Source organism: Balaenoptera physalus, assembly GCF_965194825.1.
Source record: "Balaenoptera physalus genome assembly, contig: HAP1_SCAFFOLD_464, whole genome shotgun sequence".
Lineage (NCBI taxonomy): Eukaryota > Metazoa > Chordata > Mammalia > Artiodactyla > Balaenopteridae > Balaenoptera > Balaenoptera physalus.
The window spans coordinates 605019-630383 of record NW_028126239.1 but is presented as its reverse complement, the minus strand read 5'-3'; the positions used below and the strand labels follow the sequence as shown (position 1 = coordinate 630383).

The 25365-nt window shown below is 40.8% G+C and overlaps 1 pseudogene across 1 annotated transcript; it reads left to right on the top strand.

Annotated features, from left to right (window-relative positions):
• Positions 1-1829: 1829 nt before the first annotated feature.
• On the top strand, positions 1830-25272 carry LOC309653513 (myosin-8-like; annotated as a pseudogene). Its single transcript has 34 exons — positions 1830-1955; positions 2039-2131; positions 2266-2329; positions 3629-3727; positions 3819-3922; positions 4078-4216; positions 5312-5430; positions 5506-5655; positions 6779-6949; positions 7852-8161; positions 8270-8337; positions 9973-10059; positions 10145-10262; positions 10622-10745; positions 10837-10973; positions 12449-12704; positions 14718-14965; positions 15058-15234; positions 15310-15455; positions 15540-15630; positions 15717-16105; positions 16539-16665; positions 17000-17118; positions 17246-17442; positions 18580-18763; positions 18848-19013; positions 19109-19233; positions 20170-20478; positions 21442-21645; positions 22621-22746; positions 22830-23000; positions 23185-23289; positions 23850-23945; positions 24947-25272. The product of its transcript is annotated as a myosin-8-like (transcript).
• Positions 25273-25365: the final 93 nt, after the last annotated feature.

The following is a 25365-nucleotide window of genomic DNA, read 5'->3' as shown; positions in this document are numbered from 1 at the left end:
TTGGTTTTTTGGCTGCGAGGCACATGGGATCTTAGCTCCCTGACCAGGGATCAAATCTGCAACCCCTGCGTTGGAAGGCAAAGTCTTAACTACTGGACCACCAGGGAAGTCCCGAAAATATTTTTTAAAAATTATATCAAAGTCTGTTATTCCTGTCTTATCAAAGCATAAACAAATGGCTTTGATGCGAACTGTAGGCCCAAATACAGCATGGAAACCTTTTATTGGCACACACCAAATGTGTTGCCTTTGGAAATATTCTAAATTCCTGAGTTTCCTGTTCTTCCATGAGATATTAGAAACTGGAGAAGATTTTGTTCCTTTTTGTTTTTTTTATTTGATTGTTTGTTTTTTTGCACTGTTTTTAAATTGTCTTTTAAAGGAGAAGAGGGAAGAGAAAGGGATAAAATAGGAATCTTCCATTACAAATTGGCCAGCAGTTCTACAAGGATATCATGCCAGGAAACTGTTGTTTAGTTGTCAGCAGAAGCTAGCTACCTTCCAGAAATTATCCAAATGTGGGCTCATTCCAGAGGTTTTAACACTTAGCAGTTGCATTTACACTGCTCTGTACACCACCACCCCTACAGAGGTCCCCACTCCCCCAAGTTTTGGGGCTGCTCCAAATTCAAGATTACTTATCTCCAAACATGATTTTTGTATAAAAACCACCCCAAACTGTGGCATTTGACGAGGTTAGAGACTAGAACATTGTTTTCTTCTCTATGCTCCCACTAGATGTGATATGATCTTTCTTGTATTTTCTTCTATTGGAAAAAGAAATCAAGCTGAATATGTTCCAAAATCTGTCTCTACTTCCCTGAATAGAGCTTTGAAGTTCTCTAAAGTCTATATCCACATCTAAATGGCACCCAAATTAGCATCTATTTCTCTGAATAGATTTTTTTAGATTTGAGAATGCTCTAAAATCTGTATCAGTATAGAATTAAAGATTTAACAAATCAGAAAATTGGTATATATCCAACATATCAGTCATATAACTAGTGACAATTTTTATTTTTATTACTTAGAAACGTGTATAAAATAAAAAGGAAAATAAAAGTAAATGAACACCAACATTTACAGTTCCAGATCCCTTCTTTTTTTAGTATTACCAGCTGTCAAATTCATATGAAAAACCAGGAGGAGGCCAGGTAGCAGAAAAATATATAAACTGGAAGTCAAATAGACCTAAACATCTTGATAAGCTATGTAACTATTGGAAAAGTCACTCATTTCTCTCTGGGTTTGTTTCTTCATCTGTTAAATGAAACTTCAGAATTGTAGGATTCTTACTGAAGTAGTTACAGATGAAATTATATGATGCCTGGAATTTTCTTTAAAATAACCAAGTGAGTTTAGGATGGGTGTACAGGTTATACAAAGTTGGCCAAATAATAACTGTTGAAACTGTATGATGGGTACATAGGAGCTCTTTATACATTATTGCCTCTACCTCTGTATACGTTTGAAACTTCCCATAGGTTTTAAAATTCATAATATTTTAAGAAGAAACAGATGATTCTTTGCCTCTCATTTTCATAAGTTTTACTCCAAGAGGCAAGTACTATCTGGGAGCTACACACAAAACCAAGATCACAGGCAACATCTTCAAAATGTTAAAAAGGATAAACTGATTAATCTTTACAGAGTCAATAATCTTTGTACTGAATGTGTACTATCTTTAAAAACTGATGGTCTTGATTTCTTTTTTACAGAACGTGAGAACCAGTCCATCCTGATCACGTATGTGATTTTTTTCTTCTTCTCTGGTTTGTGATGATCGTCTTAGATGTCGACAATGTGAGCTGTAGTTCTGATCTCTTCTCTGGTTTCTCTTTGACAGTGGAGAATCTGGGGCAGGAAAGACTGTGAACACGAAGCGTGTGATCCAGTACTTTGCAACAATTGCAGTTACTGGAGAGAAGAAGAAGGAGGAAACTGGCAAAATGCAAGTGGGTCTGACTGGCGTGTCAGAATCAAGACTGGCAGGGCGTGCAGGAAGCCCCAGATGTGAGGACTGTTCTTGCCTCTGCAGGGGACTCTGGAAGATCAAATCATCAGTGCCAACCCCCTGCTGGAGGCTTTTGGCAACGCCAAGACTGTGAGGAATGACAACTCCTCTCGCTTTGTGAGTCTCTGGGTCACAGAAGGGTGTTCTCAGGTCTTAAATGCCCAAAAAGGCATGTCTGAGTTATTAACTCAACCTCTCGTTACTCGTGTGCTAACAGTTTTGTATATAACATCATCTTTTTCACTTGCAAGGGTAAATTCATCAGGATCCACTTCGGTACCACAGGGAAACTGGCTTCTGCTGATATTGAAACATGTGAGTAACAGGACCACTGAAAATCAAACAGAGAAACAAGTGATGTCATTTGCAGGGATATTTTGCAACACTTGTTGAGCACTAAGCCTGCTGGCGGTGTTGCCCGTGAGCTAATGCCAAACTTATCCATAATCGCTGCGTGCTCTATTTACCTCAGTCTCAGACTGATGGCTCTATAACACATTCTGCAATTCCTGCCTCAGAAGCAACTATGACATTTTCTCCAGGAAAAACAGTAGGACTATCTATGGACTCCTATGAGTTATCTATAGGCTTACAATACATTTCTGTGATTTGCTCTTTTTTTTTTTTTTTAATTTATTTATTTATTTATTTATGGCTGTGTTGGGTCTTCGTTTCCGTGTGAGGGCTTTCTCTAGTTGCGGCAAGCGGGGGCCACTCTTCATCGCGGTGCGCGGGCCTCTCACTATCGCGGCCTCTCTTGTTGCGGAGCACAGGCTCCAGATGCGCAGGCTCAGTAATTGTGGCTCAAGGGCCTAGTTCCTCCGCGGCATGTGGGATCTTCCCAGACCAGGGCTCGAACCCGTGTCTCCTGCACTGGCGGGCGGATTCTTAACCACTGCACCACCAGGGAAGCCCCCTGTGATTTGCTCTTGATCTGAACTTTTTTTTTTTTTAAATAAATTTATTTATTTATTTATTTATTTTTGGCTGTGTTGGGCCTTCGTTTCTGTGCAAGGGCTTTCTCTAGATGCGGCGAGCGGGGGCCACTCTTCATCGTGGTGCGCAGGCCTCTCACTGTCGCGGCCTCTCTTGTTGCGGAGCACAGGCTCCAGACGCGCAGGCTCAGTAGTTGTGGCTCACGGGCCCAGTTGCTCCACGGCATGTGGGATCTTCCCAGACCAGGGCTCGAACCCGTGTCCCCTGCATTGGCAGGCGGATTCTCAACCACTGCACCACCAGGGAAGCCCAATCTGAGCTTTGGTAGGTGTTTCCAAGGTAAGTCCCTCACCAAAGAATCTAAGGTGATCTGAGGAAGGAGGGGATACTAAGGATCAACTATAATACAGAGGTCGCAGGTCATCCATATGCAAAGTTGATTTTTACTAGAGCATGCATACTTCACTCTCTGCTCTTAGATGGTGAGAACCTTGGGTAATTGCCATACGTATTTGGAATTCTTACATGTAGTACCAACAGGATCCATCATCACGTTGAAATCTCAATGGAGCCGAACGTCATGTCCCCAATTTTAGCCAAAGACACTGCAGTTCATTTAATATCTCAGCAGCATTGATATTTTTTTCTAATTCAATGTCTATTTCCCTCTCTTTCCAGATCTTCTAGAAAAGTCTAGAGTTACTTTCCAGTTAAAGGCAGAAAGAAGCTACCATATTTTTTATCAGATCACTTCCAATAAGAAGGCAGATCTGATTGGTAAGGATGAACTTAAGTTCACAGACAAAAGTTAATATTTTTGTTAACAACTTCTAATGTAAAACATACACCCTGAATTCTATGTGTCCAGAAATGCTCCTGATCACCACCAACCCATATGACTATGCCTTCGTCAGTCAAGGGGAGATCACAGTCACTAGCATTGATGACCAAGAAGAGCTAATGGCCACTGATGTAAGACACACACTCACTTTTTAAAAATCCATTATGTATGGAAATGACAATAGCAACCACACTATAAGTGTGGTTACCTTAGAATATAGAGTAAATTCTCCAAAATATGTTAAGTCTCTTCTGCCCTAACTTTGTCCTGTCATTTCTCCTGGCAGAGTGCCATTGACATCCTGAGCTTTACTCCTGAGGAGAAAGTGTCCATCTACAAGCTCACAGGGGCTGTGATGCATTATGGAAACATGAAATTCAAGCAAAAGCAGCGTGAGGAGCAAGCGGAGCCAGATGGCACCGAAGGTACCAAATGAACCTCCATCTGGGTTTAAATTAGAGAATATGGCAAGAAAAAAAAAAGGTTATTCTAAACTCACATTTCCTTTGTAGCTGGACTTCTGAGGGGCAGGTACACATTTACACACACTGCATGCTTTCCTCACCCCCTTTCCCTCCTCACATCTCCATATCTCCATCTTTCTATGCAGTCCAAATGAACCCTAATAGCCACTTGCAAGGATACATCTAAAAAGCACAACCTGGGGCCAGATCATTAGAGAGGGAATGAGACAGAACCATGAGCTTGCTTTGCCTTAGCAATGGCGAGAAGGTATATAGGATAACTTGGCATATTGGTCTATTTCAGCACCAGCTGGGTAAACCTAGTGGAGGGATACAGGGTCTCGCCCAAACACAGAGCTGGGGTTGGAGGACATCTGTGCACATGTGTGTGTGTGTGTTGTCTACATTTAACCTTCAGACAATCTAGGTAACAAGTAAGATAAAAAAGAAACTGAGAAAGAAAAATCATATACTCTATGTATGGAAAGAACATGGAACTTACAGGATCTACCACGGAAGCTAAAGTTATCTGCTCCTTTAAGCCTTTCCTGACCACCCTGGCTCGACATTCTCTCTCCCTCATTTACATCATAGTCACTGACAAAATTTTTGAAGGGGACTCTGTAGGAATCATGCACTAAAATTTAATCCTCACATTTTCAGATAAAGAAACTAATTCGTTGAGGTTAAATTGGGAGGAGCTAAATTGAGATAAGGTGTATTTATCTTACCTTCCACCCCCACCTACTGTGTCTTAAGAGCAGGGACTCTGGCTTTTGTGTTACATAAATTATTTCCATAAACACTGGACATATTTTTATTGTTGTTAAATTTCTCAGGAGTTGCTTGCAACAAATCACCAAAGGCCAGTGTAACTGACTGACCATTTATTAGCAAGTACATGCTCTAATATACAGAGAGACTCACCTGATCTTCTATAGAATTATTTAAAGCTTTTTATTTATATAATAACGAAAATGGATGGAGGAAAATGGAAAGACTACCTTGAAGAAGTATCTGCTGTTAAACAACATTCCTTGAATTGTGTCTCTGCAGTTGCTGACAAAGCTGCCTATCTCCAGGGTCTGAACTCTGCTGATCTACTCAAAGCCCTTTGCTATCCCAGGGTCAAGGTCGGCAATGAATACGTCACCAAAGGCCAGACTGTGCAGCAGGTAAGCGCACAACCTCAATGAATCACACACATCCCAGGCCTTTCATAGTGCCAACAAACATTACTGTCTATGAAGGTGTACAATGCAGTGGGCGCTCTGGCCAAAGCCATCTACGAGAAGATGTTCCTGTGGATGGTCACCCGCATCAACCAGCAGCTGGACACGAAGCAGCCCAGGCAGTTTTTCATCGGGGTCTTGGACATTGCTGGCTTTGAGATCTTTGATGTGAGTTTATCTTCATATTAATAAAAAGTGGGAGAAAGGCAATTTGGGTTTTGATATACTGAGTATTATTTTTCATTTACACTTGTAGTGTCTACATTGCTCTCTCCAGCATGGCACCTAGAACGAAACAGCTAGGAGGTAACTGGATAATAACAGAAGTAATAATAATAGCTAACATTTATCACGAAGCCTGTATTTCTGGCTTCTCTACTAAGCACTTCAAAATCTTACCTCATTTAATCTTCACAACAACCCATGAAGGAGTAACTAATATTACTTCTAATTACATGTGGAGAAACAGATGCAAGAAAATCAAAACACTTGCTAAAGATCCTCCAGCCATATAAGGCAAAGCCACGACAGGAACCTGGCTATGTAACGTTTGGTCCATACACAAGGTACCTCCCATGGAGGAGAAACGGCCTAGAGGTAGAAGCGTAGTGACAGTTCATAGTCTTCCCTCTTCCAGATTCATCTGACACACACCATTTCCCCTCTGGGGCATCAGCTTTATCATCTATAAAATGAGGGTGTCAATTATTATAAAGACTCCATCAGATCTTCAATTTCTATACCACATCAGGTCCCCACTTTCACAGACCTGACAATGAGGATTTACCAAATGTTTGATATGAATAGAAGAGCAATTAGCCTATTAATTTCACTCTGCGCATCAACTAAAGGTCTTAAGAAAAGCTTTCCTTAATAAGGTGACGCCAAAAGTGAAAATGTGACCTTTATCTTGAATGGGGGGGGGGGTAAAAGAAGTGAGGCTTTGTAATGAATTACTTTCACCCTTAAATCTGAACCATAACTCATAGGATCATGGTTATACTTTTAATGCACATTTTTGCCCATGCAATCTTCAGAGGTGGAAAGAGGTAGATTCTACCAGAACTCTTGCTGTGTGATTGACAGCTGTGCCTTTAAATAATGCTCAGAAATCATGAAAAGGGTTCATGTCAAAAATGATTATTTTTTCCCTGGGATTTCTGAAGAGACAACAATCAGTTTAAACTTTATTTCGTTATTGTAGTCCACATATTTTCAATAAAAGATTTTTCAGTAATGAATTCTACTGCTATAAAAATCCACTTAATGTTGGAAATTTGGTTTTGTGCAGTTCAACACCCTGGAGCAGCTGTGCATCAACTTCACCAACGAGAAACTGCAACAGTGTTTCAACCACCACATGTTCGTGCTGGAGCAGGAGGAGTACAAGAAGGAGGGCATCGAGTGGGAGTTCATCGACTTCGGGATGGACCTGGCCGCCTGCATTGAGCTCATCGAGAAGGTCTGTTTGACTTCTAAAGGAAACCCGAACTGAAAGGATAACTTTCCCAAGTGCCTTAAGCAACTCCAGAATGTATTACTGTAATCTTAAATAGACTGATATCAGAACAAGTTAGAAAATTACTTTAGAAATGACTTTCTCTTTTCAACTTTTACGTAAGAAGAATCAGAGAGTGTTTAGCTTCATTTTGTCGTAACAAGTTCTGTTCTAACACTGACTCAGATCCAAGTTTAAAGCAGCATCTCTATTGAGATGGTCTGCTTCACTAGAAGAACTACCTCATTTGTTCTAAATCTATCTCCACTATGATCCAAGATGTCAACAATAGAAATAACTATTTTCTAAATCAAAATTAATGCACAGGTCACACAGCTAGGGCTTATATCAAAGGTAACCTGTTTGGAAGTCAAGAGTCAAATTGCTATGCTTCTTCATAATCTATCTTTAAGGGATTAAATGCACAAAATGTCTTAAATAAGGTTTGCATTATTTATACCGTTAAGTTATTGCATATAAAGTAAACATCATTCTAAGTCAGTAAGTCCTTTTCATAGAAAAATGAAACTCTGACAATAGATTAATTCACCAAACAGGGGAAAATGTGGTAATCACATAATCACAGAACATTTTAATAAGTCGCCCCCACTTATGCAGTGCTGACATTTGGAGTTTATATCCAGCTATTCTTTTAATTGAAAATAATGCTATGGATTGAATGTGAGAAAGAATGGTGGAAAAGTCATTCTAGTGATAACAAAAGGACCTCTTTGAGCTATGACCCTGGTTTACTTTATAAATATATTTAATTAGGAGTGCTCATAATTCAATCAAACGACAGCCACTATGTCTATATCTTTTGAGACCAGATAGGTTGACACCAATGTCTACTTTTCTGAATTCAGCCACTGGGTATCTTCTCCATCCTGGAAGAGGAGTGCATGTTCCCCAAGGCCACAGACACCTCCTTCAAGAACAAGCTGTATGACCAGCACCTGGGCAAGTGTGCCAACTTCCAGAAGCCCAAAGTGGTCAAGGGCAGGGCCGAGGCCCACTTCTCGCTGGTTCACTACGCGGGCACCGTGGATTACAACATCGCCGGCTGGCTGGACAAGAACAAGGACCCCCTGAACGGCAGTGTGGTTGGGCTGTACCAGACGTCTGCAGTGAAGACTCTGGCCAGTCTCTTTTCCACATATGCTAGTGCTGAAGCTGGTACTTTCTGTGCCCCTGATCTAAATTAACCTCTCCCCACAGAACGTTCACATACCGTTCCAGCCTCTGGGACTCTACTTTCGTTGATGGGTTTTCTTTTTATCTTAGACAGTGGCGCAAAGAAAGGTGCTAAGAAGAAGGGCTCTTCTTTCCAGACTGTGTTAGCCCTTTTCAGGGTGAAGTACAAATTTCATTCGAAAAATCTGTTCAGTTTCTATGACTTATCATAATTAGGATAAGAATAAAGGATTTAGAATAAATTAGGAGGGAATGGAATGTTAACAGGAATTACTTCAAATATTCCTTCTTGTCAGGGTACAGCCAAAGCAATACTCCTCCTGTAGGGCTGAATGTTTTACCTCTTATTCCTTATTATGCTCATCTAATGTATTCAGGAATTCCAAAATGCCCTCCGAAGCTTTCTCGCTATATAATAAGGCCGATTTTTAAGGAAGCACAGCTGAACTTCAAAGGTCTCCCTGTGGAAAGCCGTATCTTTATTCCATTAATGTTGCCCTCTGAGAATGTTCCTGAGTTCCCCTTTGAGAATTGAGCCTGAGACACACCCTTTAGGACATCCTTCCACCAAATCACATCTTTGTCCTCTGAGGTGGATTTAATTTTTTGTAATAGCTGAAAATTATCTAAAGCCAAACCTAGTGATTTAGATTGATGATTAAGATAGAAAAATCTCTCTTAAGAATAACAGTAATAATAACATTACTACAAATAATGTGATTCTCTTAGATGGCTTAAAAACTGGCTCTTCTAAAGGGGAACATATGGAGCATCTGGTCTAATGGTTGCTTTGTCAGGATTTCTATGGCTAAGTCTCGTTCTTTTTAAAACTAAAATGCAGATACTATGTATGACCTAAACAAGAAAACAGCCCTGTTCTTTTTTTCTCACTACCAATTTGCATTATTTCACCAAATATGCCCTTGTTTCATCAACTTATCCTTGTACATAATTGCAAGATTAGAAACTCACATTACTCACTTTATTTCCTAATAGTTAACTGAGATATGAAAAATAAAGCACCTCTGCCTTCTCAACGAATATACCTAAGAAATACTGAGAAATAGCTACTTGCTAGTTTTCTGTGGTGGAGTAAAACACCACTGTCTGTCATAATCAGTTACTCTATTTCTGGAATAACTCCCCCCATATGCTTCAGACTGTGATCATTCTCAGGTACCCAAGATCCACTCACACAAGGTCATGTAGTCTTATGATTTTAGACTCTTCCAAAAACAAAAACCAAAAAACAAGAGGTTACAGGTCCCAGGGAATAATACACTCAAGGAAGGAATGGCAAACATTGGACAGTGGCTAACCTAGGTTACCACTGTAAACTACTACTGTGAAACATATTAGCGCTGAGAGAGATGAAAGAGGCCTTAGAGGTAATCTCAACTATTTTCAGATGAGGCCCAGAAAGAGAAAAGGGATTTTATAGAGTCAAGCAGCTCATTAGTGGCAAAGCGAGACTGTAGTCTTTTGTCTTCTGATTCCCGGTCAAGAATACTTGCTGTGTGTCAAGGCTACTGAATTTGCAGTTTGTTTACAGGATAGATCCTAGGTGTCATAAATGAATACCAGGGAGAGCTGCATTTCTTCCCAGCACTTTAGCCTTTCAGTTATTTGGCAGGCTAGAACTCTTGAGACCTTTAAAACACAGAGCAACTGAAGCCTCATAGACTTTTACCTAATATAGTTAAGAAAGTGCCTAGGTTCGTTCCATATAATTACCAAAAAAGGCAATCTGAAATAGAACTTTCTCATCAAGTCCCTTCTACCTGGTTTTCTAGGAAAATTTAAATAAACTGATGACCAATCTGAGGAGCACACACCCTCACTTCGTACGGTGTATCATTCCCAACGAAACCAAACTCCTGGTAAGATCTAAGAGCATGAAATAATCAAACAGGCACAAGTTTGAAAATTCAGTGCCCAGTAGTAAGTACTCTGATTTATTTTTAGGCGCCATGGAGCATGATCTTGTCCTGCACCAGCTGAGGTGCAACGGTGTGCTGGAGGCCATCCGCATCGGCAGGAAGGGGTTCCCAAGCCGAATCTTATATGGGGATTTTAAACAAAGGCCAGTCTCCCTCTGTCATATTTCACTGAATGCTGTGACTAATTAATCATTTTCACTGTTGTCCTCTGTTCATTGTTTTTATGTATCCTGCTTCATCAATACTACGAAATTAAGTCAAATAATATAGTCTTGTGGTGCAAGAACAGAATACAGGCTAGAGAAGGTGGCATTTCTTAAAAATAGGACGGAAGCATGCATTAGCTTGTGGAAAAATCATATTGTTTCACTACCTGAACCTAAAAGGACAGCTGGATTTTCTACTTTTGCTTTTTCTCTTTTTACTGACTTTTTTTGGTGTCGTTTGGTTTTCATATATGATCACACCTTCCTAATCATTCTTCTTTTCTTCGACTGAACAGATACAGAGCTTTAAATGCAAGTGCTATTCCAGATGGACAGTTCATTGACAACAAGAAGGCTTCTGAGAAACTTCTTGCCTCTATTGATATTGATCACACCCAGTACAAATTTGGACATACAAAGGTATGGCTATCACTTACACCTGATCCAAGTCCTCTGCCATGGCTGTATCTCCTGTAGTCTGGCGATGATTTGGAACTTTCCCTCTCTCCAGGTTTTCTTCAAAGCTGGCCTGCTGGGTCTTCTGGAAGAAATGAGAGATGAAAAGTTGGTCCAGATTATAACAAGAACTCAAGCCATCTGTAGGGGATTCCTAATGAGGGTAGAATATCAGAAGATGTTGCAAAGGAGGTAACCATGCAGAGGATAAGGACTGTAAGGTCTCTTAGAGACTTTACATCGGTCTTCCTTACTCAGTAACTCTTTCATTTTGTGGTCAACATGCACTTCTCACCCAGTTCGGAACTCACTCTTACAACACATCAGCCTCTGCTTAACACCTCACACTGGGATTCCCTTCAAAACTTCTCTCCTCCCTCAGTTTCTCCCTTTCACTCATCTCACATACAGCAGCAGGAATCATTTGCAGTAAGCACTATTTTCATCATGCCGTATCTGTTTGCAGTTCCCCACGGTCTCCCACATCAAATCCAAGTTGCCTGTGTGTCTGTCAAGGCCACTCTCTATTCCCTACCTCATCTATCATCTCCCACCGCACAGCCTTTTCCAGCCAGGCTAAACAATTTGCTTATCTCCTTCTCTCCTGTTTGTACAAGCCCTCCCCTCTCAGCCTAATTTATCTCTTTACCAATTCAAGACTTCCATTTCCGCTTCCTCTAATTAACCTCATCCAACCCATCCACCCAGCACTACTGCATTCCCTGTCCTTACACACACGTTTTGCATTCATTTTGCTCATCTGTACTTATTTACTTCTGTGGTATAAGTGTTCCCAAGTCTTTTCCATGTGTCAACATTATGGTTTATGTCATGATATCTGCCTTCTCAGAGATATGGTTCTTATAAATTGGACCTACAGAAATAGAATCTCCATTTTAACAAGCTTGAAGAGGCACACACATTGTTATAAGGCAGGTAAACCTTGCCAGTCTATTGCTACAGTGTGCAGGAATATCTTTTATTACTATTTTAAAATGTTATTTAAATAAAACAAATTTTGTAGCTAAATGCTCTTCAGACATTAACAATCTAACTGAGCAGGTAAGAAGTAGGCATTTGAAAGGACTTGAGAAAAGCCAGTCTATTATGTGAAGAAACTAACAAAAGTTGTTTATGGAGTAGATAATTCGGCAGCAATTAAAATAAGAGGAGAGGTTTCAAGGAAAACAGGATAAACCATAAGCTCAATTTAGGTGGGCAATTAGGAAAGCAAGCCATGCCCTTTCACAGGTCACGTCAGTGTGCCGAAGGCCAAGCAGCACAATTAACTTACACCTGCCACACCCACTCCCAAGTCACTAATATTGTGATTTCTCAAATGTTCTTAAAATGGTACGTGTTGCTCATATATACAAAGTATTCTTCCTCTAAAGTCAGCTTCTTTGCTAATGTGACAGGGACTTGAGAACACACAATCGTTCAGTATGAGCAGTGCACATTAGCAAAGTGGTCATACTGAGGACCGCTCTGAGTGTGAGGGCGTGTGTGTGTGTGTGTGTCCTGCATATAAAATATACAGAATTTGACACATCATTTACATGTGGGGGGGGTCATTAAAAGGGGAGTTTGTATGTAAAAAAAATAATACTAACAATAACATTGTCTCTAATGGATCAATCTACACTGATACTTTTCGGTCATTTCAGAGAAGTCCTTTTCTGCATCCAGTATAATGTACGTGCCTTCATGAACGTCAAGCACTGGCCCTGGACGAAACTCTTCTTCAAGATCAAGCCCCTGCTGAAGAGTGCGAAGACAGAGAAGGAGATGGCCACCATGAAGGAAGAGTTCCAGAAAACCAAAGATGAACTTGCCAAGTCAGAGGCAAAAAGAAAGGAACTGGAGGAAAAAATGGTGACTCTCTTGAAAGAGAAAAATGAGCTGCAGCTCCAGGTTCAATCTGTGAGTACTCTGTGTGCTGAATGCACCATGTCATGGAAGCTTTTCTGGAATTCACATGCACTCTGGATTTACAAATGGCCTTTTCTTGAAAAAGAAAATTTCTAGTTGCTTTTTTCAGTATTTCACTTAACTTTCAATATTCCTGTGAAGAAGTAAGGCACCAACTACTTCCAAATTGCAAATGGAAAATGGGAGATTGAAGAATTTATTTAACAATATCACAAATTTAATAGGCATGAAGGAAGCAGTTTAAAGGCAAGCCCCCAAATCTCAGTCATTTTACTCATCTGCCTTGCCTGCTTCATCCCAGTCTTAAGAACCCTATTTCCTGAATACAAGTGTATGAGATTGTATTTAAACTCATAAAAGACAGTTATTCTTATTTCTCTCTGTATCTCTTTTCCTCAACCCCCAGGATTTAGCTCAATAAATTCATTTGCAGTTACTTAAACTGAACTACCACGGTGGAAGACAGAGCTAGTGACCGCTGTGATTCTTCCTTTGATACTGATCCTGAGTTCTCAAGGCCTCTGTTTATTGGTTAAAGAAGAAGTTGTAATCAGAGTGGGGGTAGGCTTGGCATCAGCACTCTGGCCAAATACAACCTCCCATTTTCTTGGTCCAACAAGCCCAACAATGTCATGAAGAAATCTGTAAAAAAAAAAGGATAGTTTTCTTAAAATGTTTAAGCTATTTTCAACTTTTCCTTCTGACAAGTTCACTTATATGAAGGTTGCATTTTCCCAATCACAGCCTCTTCATCTTAACCTCTTTTCATAGGTATTATCATTAGTCAGTGAGTAAATATATACTGAGTGTATGACTATTAAAAATAAAAGCGGGGCTTCCCTGGTGGCGCAGTGGTTGAGAATCCGCCTGCCAATGCAGGGGACACGGGTTAGAGCCCTGGTCTGGGAAGATCCCGCGTGCCGCGGAGCAACTGGGCCCGTGAGCCACAATTACTGAGCCTGCGCGTCTGGAGCCTGTGCTCCGCAACAAGAGAGGCCGCGATAGTGAGAGGCCCGCGCACCGCGATGAAGAGTGGCCCCCGCTTGCCGCAACTAGAGAAAGCCCTCGCACAGAAACGAAGACCCAACACAGCCATAAAAATAAATAAAAATTAAAAAAATAAAAATAAAATAAATAAAATAAAAAAATAAAAGCAAAGGAACCCTGGAAGGCCTCATTATCAAAAGTTTTAGCATTTTAAAAACTTAAGATATAAACAAACACTGAGAAGTTAAAGAAATTCCCCAGCCCAGAGTAATAAGGTCGTGGCTGAACTGATTTTTATGAGTCCTTTAATCATTTATAAAAACCTCATTGAGTTATGTAGTTTCTCAAAATTACAAGTTCTTATATAGTCTAATACTCATTTTGAGACTAATAGGTAATTCTTAAAATGGAAATGGAAACCTTGGACAATTATACAGCACTGTTATGGTCTATCAGGGAGGTTCTGAGTACATGAAAAATGCTTCATGGAAATGTATTTATAGGCATAATCTTACGTAGTTTTCCTTTTTAAAATTCAATGTAGCAACTAGTTGTTTGAGGCAAGTAGGGAATGATCAAAACCAAAACTAACCAATTTGACTAAGTCAAAAATCTTTGAATATTATAGTTGAAATTCTCTTAGCAATCATTTATTCCAATCCTCTTAATTACATGAGATAATTGAGGGTAAGAGGAGTAAATCAATTTGCACAAGGTCATACATATGGAGGCAAATTTGGGACAAGAACCCAGGCTTCCTTTGGTCCTTCCACTCTTCTACACAATACTTTTTAAAATAGTCAATTGCTTCAATCCAGTCATTTTTCAGCCTAATTTGCTTCTAAATCTATAGTGCCATATCTAATTAGCTACATTTCTCCAGACAATGGAATGATGTTCAATTAATTTATATTCATACTGAAAAATTCATTAGCATTCAGTAAACACTACAACTTTGTGCAAAGAACAAGTTCAAAATAAGTAACAATTCTCTAAGCTCAGCAAATCTCTCCACAGGAAGCTGATGCCTTGGGCTGATGCAGAGGAGAGGTGTGAGCAACTGATTAAAAACAAAATCCAGCTGGTGGCAAAGATCAAGGAAGTGACTGAGAGAGCTGAGGATGAGGAAGAGATAGATCAATGCTGAGCTGACGGCCAAGAAGAGGAAATTGGAGGACGAATGTTCAGAACTGAAGAAAGACATAGATGACCTTGAGCTGACACTGGCCAAGGCTGAGAAGGAGAAACATGCCACAGAGAACAAGGTATGAAATATATTTGTATACAGCATATAGAGACTCTGCCATCTAACTAAGCTGCTTTAGAGCAGAGATAATCTCTTCCTTAACCTTTCTAGGTGAAAAACCTCACAGAAGAGATGGCAGGCCTGGACGAAGTCATAGCTAAGCTGACCAAGGAGAAGAAGGCCCTCCAGGAGGCCCATCAGCGGACCCTGGATGACCTGCAGGCAGAAGAGGACAAAGTGAACACCCTGAACAAAGCTAAAGCCAAGCTAGAGCAGCAAGTGGATGATGTGTGTTTTTAATACCCATTTGAAAGTTTTTTTTAATATACTTTCAATTTTTAACAAAGTTTATTTTCTCATTAGCTTGAAGGGTCTCTAGAACAAGAAAAGAAACTTCGAACGGATCTAGAAAGAGCCAAGAGGAAAGTGGAGGGTGACCTAAAATTGGCCCAAGAATCCATAGTAGATATAGAAAATGACAAACAACAACTTGATGAGAAACTTAAAAAGTAGGAACTCCAGAAAAAAGATTCTATGCAACATCATCTTTCAATTCGTATGGGTACTAATACGCCTTGTTCTTCTGTCTAAAGGAAAGAATTTGAAATCAGCAATCTGCTAAGCAAAATTGAAGATGAGCAGGCAGTAGAAATTCAACTACAGAAGAAAATCAAAGAGTTGCAGATGAGTCATCTCACCTCCATTTGTTTCTGCACCCAAAAAAACTGAAATTGAGATGAGTTCATGTTAATGTGCTGTGTCACTGCCAGGCCCGCATCGAGGAGCTGGAGGAGGAGATCGAGGCGGAGCGGGCCTCCCGCGCCAAAGCAGAGAAGCAGCGCTCGGACCTCTCCCGGGAGCTGGAGGAGATCAGCGAGCGGCTGGAAGAGGCCGGTGGGGCCACTTCGGCCCAGACTGAGATGAACAAGAAGCGGGAGCCGAGCTCCAGAAAATGCGCAGGGACCTGGAGGAGGCCGCCCTGCAGCACGAGGCCACGGCGGCCACGCTGAGGAAGAAGCACGCGGACAGTGTGGCCGAGCTGGGGGAGCAGATTGACAACCTGCAGAGGGTCAAGCAGAAGCTGGAGAAGGAGACGAGTGAGCTGAAGATGGAGACTGACGACCTTAGCAGTAATTCAGAGACCATTTCCAAAGCCAAGGTACCCAATACTGTCTTTAAATGAGCATAGTTAATAACCTGTAAGAACCCTCATTGTTCTCTGGCATTAAACACTGGTTTGTAGGCAGTTTATAGCACTGATCTAAAATTTTGTATTCTAATCTATTCCATTTTATTTCATTTTTTTAAAATACTGGATATAATTTGTTAAGATTATTTCCAAATCTACTTTAAGTATCAGTGTCAAGTATCACTGGGATAAATGAATGAGTTCCAACAATGAGCACTTTAGGGAGATTATGCACCCGTCATACTTGAATCCTAGCATGTTCCATAGAGTTGGTGCCATAAGTTTCTACTCACACTTGACATAAATTTATTCACTCTAAAAATATTTTAAGAATCCAGTGGTAACTTTTTTTTTTTTTTCACTGTATTCAATGTCTCATCTTTCACGGGTACATGTGCTGTAGGGAAACCTTGAAAAGATGTGCCGCGCTCTAGAAGATCAAGTGAGTGAACTTAAGACAAAGGAGGAAGAGCAGCAGCAGCTGATCAATGACCTGACGGCTCAGAGAGCACGCCTGCAGACGGAAGCGGGTAGAGATTTCCCTCAGTCCCGCAATTATGTACTAGACAAAAGCAATCCCAGGGGTTCTGAATTAACAGCAATACTCCCATATTAGAGGGGAGTAATCAACTATAGGAATTTGCTGAGCGGGTTAGAAGAAATAAAAAAAAGCAAGAAAGAATCAGCAGACTAGTTTATTTGTTACACTACAATAGCAATGCTGCTTTTTAATCTAGCCAATTCTGTAACAATATTTATAATTAGATAAAGTATATATTTGTCATATACATATAATTATATATACAAACTTTAGGCTTGTTTGTTTATGCCATGAACAAATTCCTTTACTTCGGTAATTCTTAGGTGAATACTCCCGACAATTGGATGAGAAAGATGCTTTGGTCTCTCAGCTTTCAAGGACCAAACAAGCATCTACGCAGCAGACTGAGGAGCTGAAATGTCAGCTAGAGGAAGAAACTAAAGTAAGTTTTACCAAAAGTATTCTCGACTGATCAAATCTAAACATATTCAGTTAGGTTCTCCTTTAAGTGTATAAATTAAATATCACTGAAGAAATGAATTTAAGTCACTGAACTCATACTTCCACAGGCCAAGAACGCCCTGGCCCACGCCCTGCAGTCCTCCCGCCACGACTGTGACCTGCTGCGGGGACAGTATGAGGAGGAGCAGGAAGCCAAGGCCGAGCTGCAGAGGGTGCTGTCCAAGGCCAACAGCGAGGTGGCCCAGTGGAGAACCAAATACGAGACGGACGCCATCCAGCGCACAGAGGAGCTGGAGGAGGCCAAGTGTGTACTGTGAACTCTAGAGGAGGGACATGACATGGTTTCCCAGCTGCCCAACTCAGCAACTCCCAGAAACAGCTGTGATGATGATGATAACATAACAAAAGCAGAAGCTACCCTAAGTGCCATACTGTGTCAAATACTATCCTATTATTAACTCATTTAGTTTTCATAGCAACATTACATTGCATTATTATTCGTATCCCTGTTTTACAGATGAGGAAATTGAGACTGTGAGAGGTTAACCAACTAACACAAGAGCATATGATTAATAAATAGTACAGCTGGGATTAGAACCAGACATTCTGATTCCAGAGACCACCTTCTTAAGTATTGTAGTACAAAGACAGATCTCTTAAAACTCATGTTGGAGGCCATCTGAACTGTGCATAATGTTCAGGGTTAGTCTGAATAAAGTAAAGCCTTAGTCTGGGTACAGACCAAAGGAGACCTTCAGGTAGATCTTCTAGAGCATTACGGCTAAAGGTTTTTGTGTACCTTAGGCATGTATAGTTGGCACACAATTGGGAGTAAAGCAAGAATGTAGACAATTCAGAAGGAATAAAAAGAAAAACCCTGCCTTTGCTTAGACTACATGAATTATCCTGATTTATTTATCCATTCCTCTCTCAGGTGAGACTGACCAAATATATATTATTAGAAGAAACTGGCTATTTTTCTCTAGGAAGAAAAGTATATAAAATAAAATGTAAAGTCTGAGAAAGCAAAAGAATATGCCCAGTATATCTGTGACCAATAAAATATCTAGTTAGTCTCAAATCCTTTTTGGAATGAGATGAGATATAAATCAATCAATAGAACTGCTCTGGCTAATCATTCTCCATACCATACTCAATCAGAAGCCCTGAAAATCCTGAAATCATATGCTGTAAGATACATACAATGTCAGCTCCAACAATGGCCTCTAACAATTCAAAAACAAAAAGGACTTGAGTCCAGTTGTTCACCACTTTGGACCTTTTCACAGTTTAATCCATCTGGAAAGCTGTTCTGGCTACCACAGTTTTGAAAACCATGCTACTTGACATTGTAGAAAAAGGACTATGAAAGGGGGTTGAGGAGTTTAGCACTTGCCCCTGTTCCTGACCTCTCTCCTTAACTGCCTGGCTAACTTTTCAGGAAGAAGCTGGCCCAGCGTCTGCAGGAAGCCGAGGAACACGTAGAAGCCGTGAACGCCAAATGCGCTTCCCTTGAGAAGACCAAGCAGCGGCTCCAGAATGAAGTGGAGGACCTCATGCTTAATGTGGAGCGGTCTAATGCTGCCTGCGCGGCTCTCGATAAGAAGCAAAGGAACTTTGACAAGGTGGCCCAACCTGCTCAAACTCCACCGATGTTTTACTTAGTCTCCCTTTCTCCTTCCATTAGCTGACAGTTTACCGCTTTTCAGGTCCTATCAGAATGGAAACAGAAGTATGAGGAAACCCAGGCTGAACTTGAGGCCTCCCAGAGGGAGTCCCGTTCTCTCAGTACTGAGCTGTTCAAGGTCAAGAATGCCTACGAGGAATCCCTGGAACAACTTGAAATGCTAAAGAGAGAAAATAAGAACTTGCAGCATGAGTGCTCTTGAACTTCCCTACCCTATATGGCCCTGGAAAGACCTTTCCATGTTATATCAGTCTGACCACTTCTCCCTTCTGTTCACCCACAGAGGAGATTTCGGACCTCACTGGGCAGATTGCTGAGGGAGGGAAGCAAATCCATGAACTGGAGAAAATAAAGAAGCAAGTGGAACAAGAGAAATGTGAAATTCAGGCTGCCTTAGAGGAAGCAGAGGTATGTATATTGATGTTGTGGGGGGAAAATCAAAGATAAACATTGGTAGAAACACCACTGTTTTCATTGGGCAATGGTACTATGAGATGGATCCATTATTACAGAGCAGGTGAGAATCTGAACTCATATAACCTTTATGAAGGGCAATTTGGCAATAGTTATCAAAAGTCTTAAAAATGTAATAATATGACCTATCAGTTCTATTTCTAAGAATCTATCCCAAGAAAATTATCCTAAATGTAGGCAAAGCTTACACACAAGATGTCCAATCCAAAAACAAGGTAAAGCAAACTATAGAACATCCATATGATGCAATTTTCTACAGCCATTAAATGTAGTTAATATGGGGAAATATTTATGGTAGAGGATAATTTTTAAAGCAAGACACACATTTGCATATACAATAGAACTTTATCATGTATAAATATATATAAATAGGAAAAAAACTAGAAAAAAATGTACCACATTAAAATTGTGCCTCTAAGTGGAGGCAAAATAGGAAGGTTTTGTTTTTATAAATTACCCCACATTCCACAATGGACACATATTTTGTAATCAAAAATATGGATATGTTTTAAAACTGAGAATTTCTACAACAGGAATCACATGAACATTTTAATTTATAGAATGGGAGAGAATTCCTGTTTACTACACATAAGTTTAATCATATAATTTTTGTTACTACTCATATGAATAATATTTGTATAGCACTTTATACTTTACAAAGCACCCTTATTACAGAGTTGCCCAATAAAGTCTATGACTGAATAAATTAAAGGATGATTTACCTAGTAGGGTCCTAGAGCTGTTTTATTATACTTTGTAATATTAGACAAACTGATATTAATAAGAGTTTGGCTCACAAGGGAATACCCTCCAAATATTCATTTTCCATTATTAATTGATTATTAATTAATTGATCACTGTTTTGTTAAGGCACCTCTTGAACATGAAGAGGGAAAGATCCTGCGTATCCAGCTGGAGTTGAACCAAGTCAAGTCTGAAGTTGATAAGAAAATTGCTGAAAAAGATGAGGAAATTGACCAGCTGAAGAGGAACCACCTTAGAGTCGTGGAGACCATGCAGAGCACACTGGGTGCTGAGATCAGGAGCAGGAATGATGCCCTGAGAGTCAAGAAGAAGATGGAAGGAGATCTGAATGAAATGGAAATCCAGCTGAACCACGCCAACCGCTTGGCAGCAGAGAGCTTGAGGAACTACAGGAACACCCAAGGGATCCTGAAGGTAGATGGGTCCACATTAACAGCCCAGACAAGTCAGGGAAGTGACCCGTCTCCCATTCATCACAACACCTTCTTGTTACACCATCCTTTTTTTTTTTCTTTTAACAAATTATACAGTTCATAGTATGGAGGTAGCTAAAAATAAATACACATAGAATATATATTTATTTATTTTTGGCTGCATTGGGTCTTTGTTGCTGCACGCAGGCTTTCTCTAGTTGCGTCGAGCAGGGTCTACTCTTCGTTGCGGTGTGTGGGCTTCTCATTGCGGTGTCTTCTCTTGTCGCGGAGCATGGGCTCTAGAGCGCAGGCTCAGTAGTTGTGGCACACGGGCTTAGTTGCTCCGTGGCATGTGGGATCTTCCCGGACCAGGGCTCGAACCCATGTGTCCTGCATTGGTAGGCAGATTCTTAACCACCGCGCCACCAGGGAAGTCCGAATATATTATTTTTAAAGAAACGTTCTATAAAAGAACAAACAGAAGCCCAGAGATAAGCTATGATATGAGAGAAATTAAAAGACTTTGGCACCAATAGGCCTGAGGTCAAGTCTTAGTTTTGTCACTTACTAGCTGCCTGATTTTAGGCAAGTTATTATAACCTCTCAGAACCTCTGTTTCTTCTACTAATTAAGAATGAAACTACCCACCTCATAGGGTTACTTGTGAGGATGAAGTGAGAAGACAGATGTCAAGTGCTGGGTACAGCATATGGAAAATGCTCCATAAATTATAGATACTGGTGACTCACACATGAAAAATAACAAGTTGATGGCATAAAACACAACAAGAATCAGTCTCCTGATAATCCTCTCTCACCTAAGCAGGTGACAGCCCCATTTTCATGCTCCTTCAAATGACAGGCCTGTCATTTCCCGTTCCTGGCACCAACCCATTCTTCCAGTTCATCTCCTGGGATGTTCACATCCTCTTCAGAGTGTCTAAGCCTTTTTATTAACTTAACAGGATACCCAGCTCCACGTCGATGATGCTCTCCGGGGCCAAGAGGACCTGAAGGAGCAGCTGGCGATCGTGGAGCGCAGAGCCAACCTGCTGCAGGCCGAGATCGAGGAGCTGCCGGCCACCCTGGAGCAGACGGAGTGGAGCAGGAAGATGGCAGAGCAGGAGCTCCTGGACACCAGCAAGCGCGTCCAGCTCCTGCACACCCAGGTGGGACCCTCACATCAAACAAATGCTGGTGTACTGTAAAGTGACGAATCAGAATTATAATATGGAAGTACTCTATTTTTATAAATATGTGTATATTTAAAAGGATGGGGGAGATGCTTTAAAATATTAATTGCAATTACCTAGAAGTGATGCGATTATAGATGATTTTTTGCTGTGTGTTCTTTTTAAGATTTTCTACCAAAACGGGGCAGGGGTATTACTTTTTTTATTTAAAAAGATTTGACTAGATTATTTTGAAAACCATGGTGTGGAATAAACTTGAATAAAGATATCTGTTGACTCCAAAATCTGAAAATGTTCCGCGTAGCGTTTCCCATCAGGAGCGCTTCAGCGTTCAGCACTGCTATGTTCACAGTCCCTGTGCCTTGCAGGACACTCAGCATCGCTGACCAGCCCGGGCGTTAAATGCAGTAGCACGCCCTAGTTATTCTGACAACCACAAATATCCACCCCCATACATTTCCAAATACCCACTGAGGTGATATTGCTTCCCTTAGAGAACCACTGGGTTGAAATTTTAAGAAAATGTTTCGTAAGAGTAATTCAGTATTCCCCAAGGGAGCAAACCATTCAAGCTAACAGAGAATAGATTCCTTCTAACTGAGAAACTCTCAGTGCCAGGCTCTCACAAAAAGAATCGACTCTTTTCTAATATTTCCAACCTTTTAAGGACAGAACACTAGCGATGTCTGGTTGACATATAATTGAAAGAGCAATTAACTAATATAGACATTCTTGAACCTCCATGTCCTTATGCATAAATCAGATGGACATTGGGGCAGTGGCGGGGCGGGGTAACCAACCTTGCAAATGATTAACATTTTGCACTGAACAAATATTTAAAGTTCAGTGAAATGTTGCCATTAGTCCCCTGCATAAGCCAACGAGTAAGACATTTGTAAAATCCCAAGTGTGCAAACTGCAGGTCTTGTAAATTTCCACTACTTTTAACAGAACACCAGCCTGATCAACACCAAGAAAAAATTGGAAAATGATGTTTCACAACTCCAGAGTGAAGTGGAAGAAGTAATTCAAGAATCGCGCAATGCAGAAGAGAAGGCCGAGAAGGCCATCACTGACGTGAACAAATGAGCATTTGTTTAACGACACTGTGTGTTACCTGCCATTACCAGGTTTATTATACTGGTTTATTTACTAATTAGGCGGCCATGATGGCCGAGGAGCTGAAGAAGGAGCAGGACACCAGCGCCCACCTGGAGCGGATGAAGAAGAACCTGGAGCAGACGGTGAAGGACCTGCAGCACCGCTTGGACAAGGCTGAGCAGCTGGCCCTGAAAGGCGGCAAGAAACACATCCAGAAGCTGGAGGCCAGGGTGGGTCTCTCAATCTCTCTGAATCCGGGAAGTGAAAACGGCACTCCCCCATCCTTCTCTCTTCTTGTATATTGACTCCCATCCTTATCCTGTGGCTGGGGACAGCCACCCAATATCGTCAGTAGGTCCTGAGTTAATTAACATCCCCCAAAACTGACTATATAAGTATCTTTCTTGATTGTAGGTACGTGAGCTTGAAGGAGAGGTTGAAAGTGAGCAGAAACGTAATGCTGAGGCTGTTAAAGGTCTGCGGAAACACGAGAGAAGAGTAAAGGAACTCACCTACCAGGTAAGGGGAAGAGCTTTCTAGAATATCCAGACTTCCTGCACAAAGGGAAATTGAAAACCTGGTGACTATGTGGTACTCACAAATAGCTACATGTTAACTTGATATACATAAGGGGCAAATGACACAATCACCTATCACAGACCCTTTCCTAAGCTAGGAAAATCAGGAAGGCCTTTAGAAAATCGTGTAAGTGAGGAAAGAATACAGGTTTCAAAGACAGATAAACTGGTGTTAGTCCTACTTTGGCCTCTTACTTTTTAAACTCGGATAGGTTACCTAACACTCTCAACCTTAATTCATCACCTGTAAAATAGAATAAAAACATCTACTCACCAGAGTAGGGAGGTAAGGATTAGAGACGTGTATAACTCTCCAATATAGTGCCTGCACACAGTGGACATTTAACAAGAGTGGCTACTGTTAATACTATGAAGGAAGCCTCAGAGTTGACCACATTTACCCCAGGCCCACCTGCCATCATATCAAAGTGATTTACTTCACCACCTGTAGTGGGTTGATTTTGTTGGATTCAATGCAGACCATTTTTTTCAAACTTCCAGACTGAGGAAGACCGCAAGAATGTTCTCAGGCTGCAAGACCTGGTAGATAAATTACAGGCAAAGGTGAAATGATACAAGAGACAAGCTGAGGAGGCTGTAAGTATCTTTAAGCCCTTGAGGGAAGAAGGAAACTTCATTGGGGGTAGAAAGTATATTAAGAGAATGTGTTAATGAGAAAGAAAGAGACCAAGTAAGAATATGTCATTCTTATTTTAAGAGAGATGATATAAATATGAATTTACCCCCAAATCCTAATTATAGAATAAGACCACAGGACGAGATATTTTTATTATTAAGCAATTTGTAGGGGTTGGGGGGAAAAAAGAAAATTCCAAATAACCCACCTTACTTGATAGCTGCAAAGAATATCCAGCAGAAAATCTAACACCATGATAAATATTCCTCTCCCTCTAGAAATGCACAAAATCAATTGTTCCCAAAAGCCAAACAGAAATCTTTTACCCCAGCTGACTCCTTCCCTCACTACCACTGTCATCAGCAGGGACTTATCCCTGCACATTCGCTGTAGCAAATTAGGATGTGTTGGGAGATTCTCCAGCTTCACTTTTCCTGGTTGTTCCCCACTCTTCCAGACACAATGTAGTGGGTAAGAGGTAAGAAAAGGGAACACGAAAGGGAGAGGCAAGAATGGTAGTAAGTGCAACCAACAAAGGGCATACTTTCTTCCTATCCCCATCCCCCCACCCGCAGCGTCTCTGTATACCAGAGTCAAAATATATGGCAAAAACACTTCAACTGGGATTTTCCCGAAGTTAGAATTTGACCTTACATTTACTGTCTAACCTCTGTGAGCGAGCGCACATGGGTCTCTTCCTCCTTTCCACTCAGTCCATACATCGTAAATAGACTTCACGTATACATGGGTTTGACATAATGAGCTCGTCTCTTCCATTTCAAAACTATTTCTTCTTTCATTCTTTAGAGTAAAAAATGTAATTGAAGTTACAAGTTCTGTCTGGATTTGAAATCAGATATGACAAACCGTAAGAAGGAAATATCTGAGTTGAGGAAATAATCCTGTTTGTGACAAGTGCAATGAGAACCACCAAGTCTAACTCTCACATCTTTATTCTTAGGAGGAACAATCCAATGCTAATCTTGCCAAATTCCGCAAGCTCCAGCACGAGCTGGAGGAGGCCGAGGAACGGGCTGACATTGCCGAGTCCCAGGTCAACAAGCTGCGGGTGAAGAGCCGGGAGATTCACACACAAGTCAGTGCAGAGCGAACACATCTGCCTGATGCTGCCAAGGGGCTGAAGAAATGCACAACATGTGCTATTTTGGGTCACTTGCTTTGTGATGTTTTTCTCTTCATGTTGAATAAATAAAAACTACAGTGAACTGATAAACTGAACCAGACTCATTTACTTCCAAAATTATTTACTCTCAAACACAGTTCTCACCTAGCTATTATTATTCTAACATTATATATGGCTTTGTGGAACATTCAATATCTGTACCTCCCTCACCACCCCGCATCCCCTTTCCCATCTCC